Here is a 6,864-nt window from a genome sequence, read left to right as displayed (position 1 = left end):
TGGCCGTGTTAAAATTGCCCCTTAGTGTCCTGAGGTGTATAGGTTAGAGGGAGTAGTGGGTAAAACATGGTAGGTCTGGGTGGGATTGTGGTCGGTGCAGACTCGATGGGCCAAGTGACGTCTTTCTGCACTGTAGGATTCTATGGTTCTATGGAGTGTGGGAAGAAGAACAAAAGGAAGGTCTGTAGTAAGAGAGGGCTGGGTGCACAGGAGAAGAGATTAAATGACAAAAAATTTGTCTTTGGATCAATGTGCTTTCATCGGAACAGTTCAAATTCCTCCTCTGCTCTTTGAATGAGCCTTGGCCTAATGTCTCATCCAGAAAACAAAAACCTGGGAATCCAGCACTCCTCCCAAGTAAGGGGACTTGAAAATTGTACGAAAATAGGGAGGTTAGGTTTAGTTATACAAGGCATTGGTGTGACTACATCAAGAATACTGGGAACAGAATTAGTCTCCTTATTTGAGGAAGGATGTAAACATGTTGGGATGCAGCTCAAAGAAGATTTATTAGACTAATAACCTGAAATTAATGGGTTGCCTTATGAGGAAATGTTGGACAGGCTGCGCTTGTATCCTCTGGAGTTTAGAAGAATAAGAGGCAACTTGATGGAAACATTTAAGATCCTGAGGGGTATTGACAGGGTGGTTATGGAGAGGATGTTTTCTCCTGTGAGAGAATCTAGAACTAAGAGGTCACTATTTAAAAGTAAGGGGTTGTCCATTTAAAACACGCGGAGAAAGTTTTTCTGAGAGGACTGCGAGCCTTTGGAAATCTCTTCCCCAAAAAGCAGTGGAAGAAGAGTCCTTGAATGTTTTTACGGCAGATGTGGATAGGTTCTTGATAAGCAAGGGGGTAAGAGGGTATCAGGGGTAGGTGGGAATATAGAGCTGATGTTACAATCAGATCGGCCATGATCTTATGGAATGGTGGAGCAGGCTCGAGTGGCTGAGAGAGTCCGAATTCTTACATTTGTATCATCAGTTCTGCAAGCTTCAACCTATATTACACAGTTAAATCTCCAGAGAGATGCTTGGACCAAAAACCATCAGACACAAAGATGAAGTGTCACCACTGACCCAAGATTGCTGCTGTAGTAGAAAGTGTTCCATATTGGGAAAACTGAGGCTCCAATTGCTGCTTTGTCGGTAACATAGTTTAGAGACTTGTCAACGTGGTGTTGGGTTTGTTAATATGGCTGACCAAAAGGCATTGTAATTTGTAGAACAGGCTTGAGGGTCTAAATGCCCTCTCTTGTTCCTATGTTCCAAACACTGCGGTCTTTCAGACCTCAGTAGTAATTTTGAAGAGTATAATTGCTCCTTTGCAATTGCAATTTCATGGCTGTTACTGATATATACATTGTGTTCAGGGAATGATTTAAATTGATGGCCACCGTTGCGTTCCATATCTCACATATAATAAAGAAAAATAAATTTGACTTTCTTTCATACTTATTTTTATTGCTTAGCAAACTTTTAATGTGAGTAATATATGATTCTCAATGCATCCATATAAAATTACAGTAGCTCCCAGTAGAATATTTCATTCTTCAAGAAATCACATTTCAAGAGACCACATTTATTATGATGCTTTTTGCAACTATGGTTGTTCAACACAGCAGCTCATAAACTGTTTAAATTACATATAATTCATCTCTTATGTACTGTGCATAACTATACGCCGTGAGTTATTTGCATTTGGATTTCTGCATCTTGACTCTTTCTTTACAAAATGGATCAAAGTAGGCAGACAATGAATGATTAAAAGCAACTATTGTGGACTTGACTCTCACGATGACTTTGGGAAACCTGTACCATTGTTAACCATACATTGGTTGCCCAATGTATGGGTGGATCTTGCTGGAAAAGTAATGGCACTAACCATTCATGTGGTTATTAATGTACAAATCAACCAACAATACAGGAGTTGCTAATCTCCAGAACCTGCTGGTCAATTCATGTAGCTTTGCAGAAAGGGCTTCCCTCCTATGTTTCCCTATTGCTTTTAAGAACTAGCTGGATTTGTGCATTAATTGCCCACTAACTTTGCCACTGAATGTAAAGTCTGGCAATTCAGAGTGTATATACTTTTTCTAAAATACGATGAATGTTAATACACTGAGAGTGAACTTGTAGGAGCAATTAAGTGTTTGTCTCATTTCTGTATATAGTCAATTGTTGTTAGAGATTTTGAAATGATCAAATTTAAGATTATTTTCTTAACTTTCCTTTCTGTTATTTTGCCCAAATTCAGTCCAATTTTCTCTCTGCTCCTTTATTTCTCTTTCCGTATCTGACTTGACTTGAATTCACCCAGCTTAACTCAATCCCCTTCTCTGTTACTACTCTTCCTCCCTCAATCCTTAGCCGTGATTCTCCGAAGTTGATTTCCGTCCCTGCTGCCAGCGAGAATGGAGAATTTGGCGCTCAGCCAAATCTCCACACTGCAGCGGGACCGGAGAATACCAGCCATGGGCGAGGCCTGAGAATGCCGGCCTTAAAATCTATTTGGTTAAGAAAATACACTGTTGGTCCAACCATTAATAAGCTGCTAGTTGCTGGTTGTCCTTGCCAGGGTGTTACCAGTTTGCACTTTCAGCAGGTTACAAAACATTTCTCGAGCTGAAGGGTTCAGAGGAAGTTCTAACTAATAATGTGCACCCTGAGATGTCCCACCTCACTCACTATAAATCAGGGGCAGAATGTTTTGGTCATTCCCACCCCAAAACCTGAAATTCCCACCCGAGGTCAAATTTTCTATCTTGCCTGCGATGATTCACACGGCAGGCGGGAGCGGAAAAATTGACCCCCATGTTGTGTTACTGCAGTGAAATTCTGCACCAAAATCATACATTTTAAAACCAACTCTGAGGAAGGGTCATCCAGACTCGAAACGTTGGCCCTATTCTCTCTCCACAGATGCTGTCAGACCTGCTGAGAATCTCCAGCATTTTCTGTTTTCGTTATTTTAAAACTTGCCTGGACTGTCAATGTTAGCCGATCGTATTCATTTAAAATGCTCTACTTTATATTAATTGTCACTGTAAACTTGCTCATTTGAACGTACCAACATTATAAAGGCACATGGGGCAAAACCTTGGAAGTGAGGCTGAGTGATTGGAGAGTGAAATTTGGTCAAATTGTGCACAAAGTTTTTTGAAACAAAACCTCTGCAGAAGTCCCTGTTCTTGCACTTTCCAAAATTTATGCCTTGGATATTCATTAAAATAATTCACCTTAGTTCTCCCAAACATAATTAAAAAATAGTTATGCTCAAATAATTATGTATGAGTGGATATTTCAGTGGTGTGTGTTTTAATTACTTAATTATTGGTTTAATCATTGTTGAAAAGATCCTTGAAGCTGCGATTCTGTTCGAGGCGTTATTAAGCTTCATCTTATGATGATTTTAAAAAAATGTTTATATTGGTCACATAGTTGAGCCAGCGAATAAAGTACAAGAATTTTTAAACATTTTTTTAAAAATCTGTTTTAGCATCTGTCAGATCAGCTAACAAAGTGATCATCTGTCACCGGCTGTGCCCTGTTTTCGGAAGTGGTTCTGTAGGTGCTGCATAAGGTCACGTTGAGCTGATAAATGAAAGGTCAGTTACAAACACAACCCTGGCAAACAGGCTTCCTCACCAAGCCTGAGGAGAGAGCTTCTCACTGTTATCAGTATTGCAGCGAGCAATGCATCTGCTGTCGGCTGTGGGTCCGTGACAACATTGCATGTGTAATATCTGTGTGCAGGGTTTGTTTTTCTTCGGCGGTGGTGAGCTCATTTCACACTGTCTCCAAGCAGGAAGACACGTTACTACAGGGGAGAGAGGCTGGTGGTCGCACCATTCAGAATGTGGGCAGAAGAGTACAAAGCTGTGGCGCTGGGAAGGTCGCCGTGTGAAGTTGGAGCTGATGCACGCGATGATAGGCTTGTCAGTCTGTGGTGGCTGTTGAAAGCTGTACCAATTCAATAGTTGTCAGGGACACTGACTCTTAATCTCTTGCTAAAGCTACGCTAAGGCAGCATGAAAGGAAGCGGAGAAAAAGACTGTGCTTCAGGTGATGTTTGGGAATAGTGACAGCAATTTACTACACATAGCAAGTTGTAAAGATGCAGTTAATGCTGCCTAGGAAAACCACTGGAATTTAGAGGAACAGATAACATTGCAGGGTACCAGTATGCCTGATCGCACTTGAGTTGAAGCACTGTGGATCGTCTGTGCCGTCTGTTGTAGCAGTTCCTTTTCTCATTAAGCATGGGAGATCAAATGTGTGCTCTTTGCTTTGTTTTCCTGCACTGAAGGAAAAAAAATCCTCATATGTTCCTTTGGTTGCTGGGCAATTTCTTTCATGACAGCAAATCTGGAAATACACAGGTATGTTCCTTTCAGTTTCTGCTGCATCTGAAATGTGCAAATTACTTGATTTTTGGATTTATTTCTTCATAACTAGTCTTAAATGCTTCAGTTTATCTGCTTGACACTTAACTAAACACTGTTCCAGTCTTTTGTTCTGCTTGAATCAATAGTAGCCTCAACTGTTGTACCAAAATCGTGGATTGTTAATGTAAGTAAATCTCATTTGATATCTTGGAGCTTTGTATTTCATGCATATTATAGTTTTAGTTTCTGGGTTATAAGAATGTAGTTCAGTGCCTAGCAGAGAAGCCCATTAATTCCTTTATCGCCACCATGTTGGTGTTATATTTTTTTGCTGTGTAATACAGCAATTTTATGTCAATTCACATTTAGGCATAAAGATTGCTCTGTTACATCTGTCTTGTGCATTCCCGTGCCCTGATTAATCTTTCAGCATGAGCAGCCTGCAATGTTGCCACGAGCAGACAGCCTGCTTAAAACGTATTCCGGATCATTTTTCTTTTCACCACAACTATAAGGATAGCCCGACAATTGTTCATCCAGTTAGTACCTGTTCTTTCAGTTTGACAATTGGCTTCTTATTTGAACATCTGAAATCATTTTAATCATCAGTAGCTCTGTCATTCTTAAGCCATTCTTTAAAGCAGATTTAAAGAGCACAAGCTGCCATGTGAGCTATATCATGTAGACCGAGACACAGCATCATGACTCCCTCAAATCTTTGTGCAAAATAACACATTCATTTCATGCCAGTGTAGCCTGCTGTGGAGTTTTTAAGAACTAGTAGGTAGATAGCAGGGTTGACATTTGGAGTCATGTGAAGACAAGGAATACCACAATCATTTTATTTGAGCAAGCAAAATGGTAAATCTATTTCATTGCATGATTTCATAAGATTTTTTAATCTGATGATCACAAGGACTTTCCACCGATTTAAAGGGTCATTGTCAACTCAGTGGGGGAATTTTCAGGTAACCTTAGATCTTGGCTATAATGCTGCTGTATTAACTGCTGGGGAAAGTTCCTGCTGCAGTAGGTGTTATAGATGCAACTTTGGCAGTGTGATTAAGTTAACAGTTTACCTCTTCTCGACCCCTCCCCAGCACCCCCCCTCCCCAACAAAATGTGCTTTTCCAGTGAATGGTGTCAGCCTCAGCTGGTGATGGGATGATGTCACTATCGCTGCAATCTCCTTTATGGGTTCCTTTCTTTCCTTAACTTGGTGGCAAGAGAATTTGCCAGCTCTCAATATCTTTCCTACACAGTATCCCTTCTGTTTATTAAATGTTAACATGGTACAGCAAAATAATGAGTCAGGAGTTTAAATCATGGTTAAAGATAAAGCTTCAACTTTGAAGAAAAATGCACAGGTAGGTTGTCACCTGCAGCACTGAGGCAGAATGAATCACCCATCCTTTATAAAACTTGGCAATTCCCATTCATTCAATGGCCATCAGGTGCTTTCAGTAAAGAGGCAGCTGAGCAAAAAATCCAGGCAGTGAAAGATGAAAATCTAGCCTGCTATACTTTCAGAGTTTTGAGCTGGTCAGAGAAGTTAAGGCAGGAAATTACTAGGCAAAGTAGATAGGAATTACTTTCAGTTTGCTACATGCATTTTCAAACAATGCTAATTTCTATTGTGACTTAAATCATATAGTTTAACACGGATGGGTGAGAGTTCAAATTCAGTGCAGATCGCGTTGAGAGCAAAACAACTCCAGTTTCAATAGCTTGCAGTTACAATAGAACAAATCTGGCAGCTGCTCAGATCACAAGCCGTTTCTTGGAGGTTTTGGGTACACTCAGATCTTGGCTTGTGAAAGCATACATTGCAGAGATCCATTTTAACCATTCTTATCCCACTTTGTGCCGAGGCTGGGATTTTTCTTTCCTGTTTATTTCAGCTGGGAGTGTGGCTATGTTTGAGGAGGTTGAAGGCATCAAAATGAATTTGGCAGACAGTGTCGTTCTGTTCTTGGTTGGCAGAGAGTGTGGCTCCAACAAGACCTGATGGCCCTGCTCCACAAAGCTTGGTTTCCATAGGGCAGTAGTTTCAGCGACAACACTGCGTCTGTGCCACTTCTGCCAACTTCTGGAGCAACCTGCAGCCCGCACACTGTCTTGGTGAAGGCGTTGACGTGGGCATCTTGTGCACATGCCAGAAGAATGCAGAACTGGCAGTTCATGCCGTCAGTCAGCATCTCATGCTGATTGGATGCCAGACTTACCATTTTATTAACACCCTTTCTTAAACACTAACAGCTGAAGATGTGTACAGCAGCATGATTTAAAGGGACCATCAACAGCTTACAGATTATTTGCTGAGCACTCCATTGGAGCAGTGCAAGTTCTGGGCGCTTGGAGTTGATAATAGTGATGACCACAGGGATTGGCACTGCTCATGTGAAGCCGCTTCTTTGTGACCCCAGGGCTCTGAGCAGACCGTCTCCTCCCATTTGTAACAATCCCCATTAGGCTG

At 41.1% G+C, this 6,864-nt stretch overlaps 1 protein-coding gene across 1 annotated transcript in view; it reads left to right on the top strand.

The window, feature by feature from the left end:
* Nucleotides 1-3,737: 3,737 nt before the first annotated feature.
* Nucleotides 3,738-6,864, top strand: part of LOC145359668 (protein unc-13 homolog C-like) — a 396,096-nt gene continuing 392,969 nt past the window's right edge. The window contains 1 exon segment of the mRNA XM_080214409.1: nucleotides 3,738-4,382. The gene's annotated coding sequence lies outside the window, so the exon portion shown is untranslated.

The sequence above is a fragment of the Carcharhinus amblyrhynchos genome, chromosome 28, assembly GCF_965287045.1.
Source record: "Carcharhinus amblyrhynchos chromosome 28, sCarAmb.v2.hapA, whole genome shotgun sequence".
In the NCBI taxonomy this organism is placed as follows: domain Eukaryota; kingdom Metazoa; phylum Chordata; class Chondrichthyes; order Carcharhiniformes; family Carcharhinidae; genus Carcharhinus; species Carcharhinus amblyrhynchos.
Note: the sequence above shows the minus strand (reverse complement) of the source record. Positions and strands in the feature narration are given on the sequence as shown.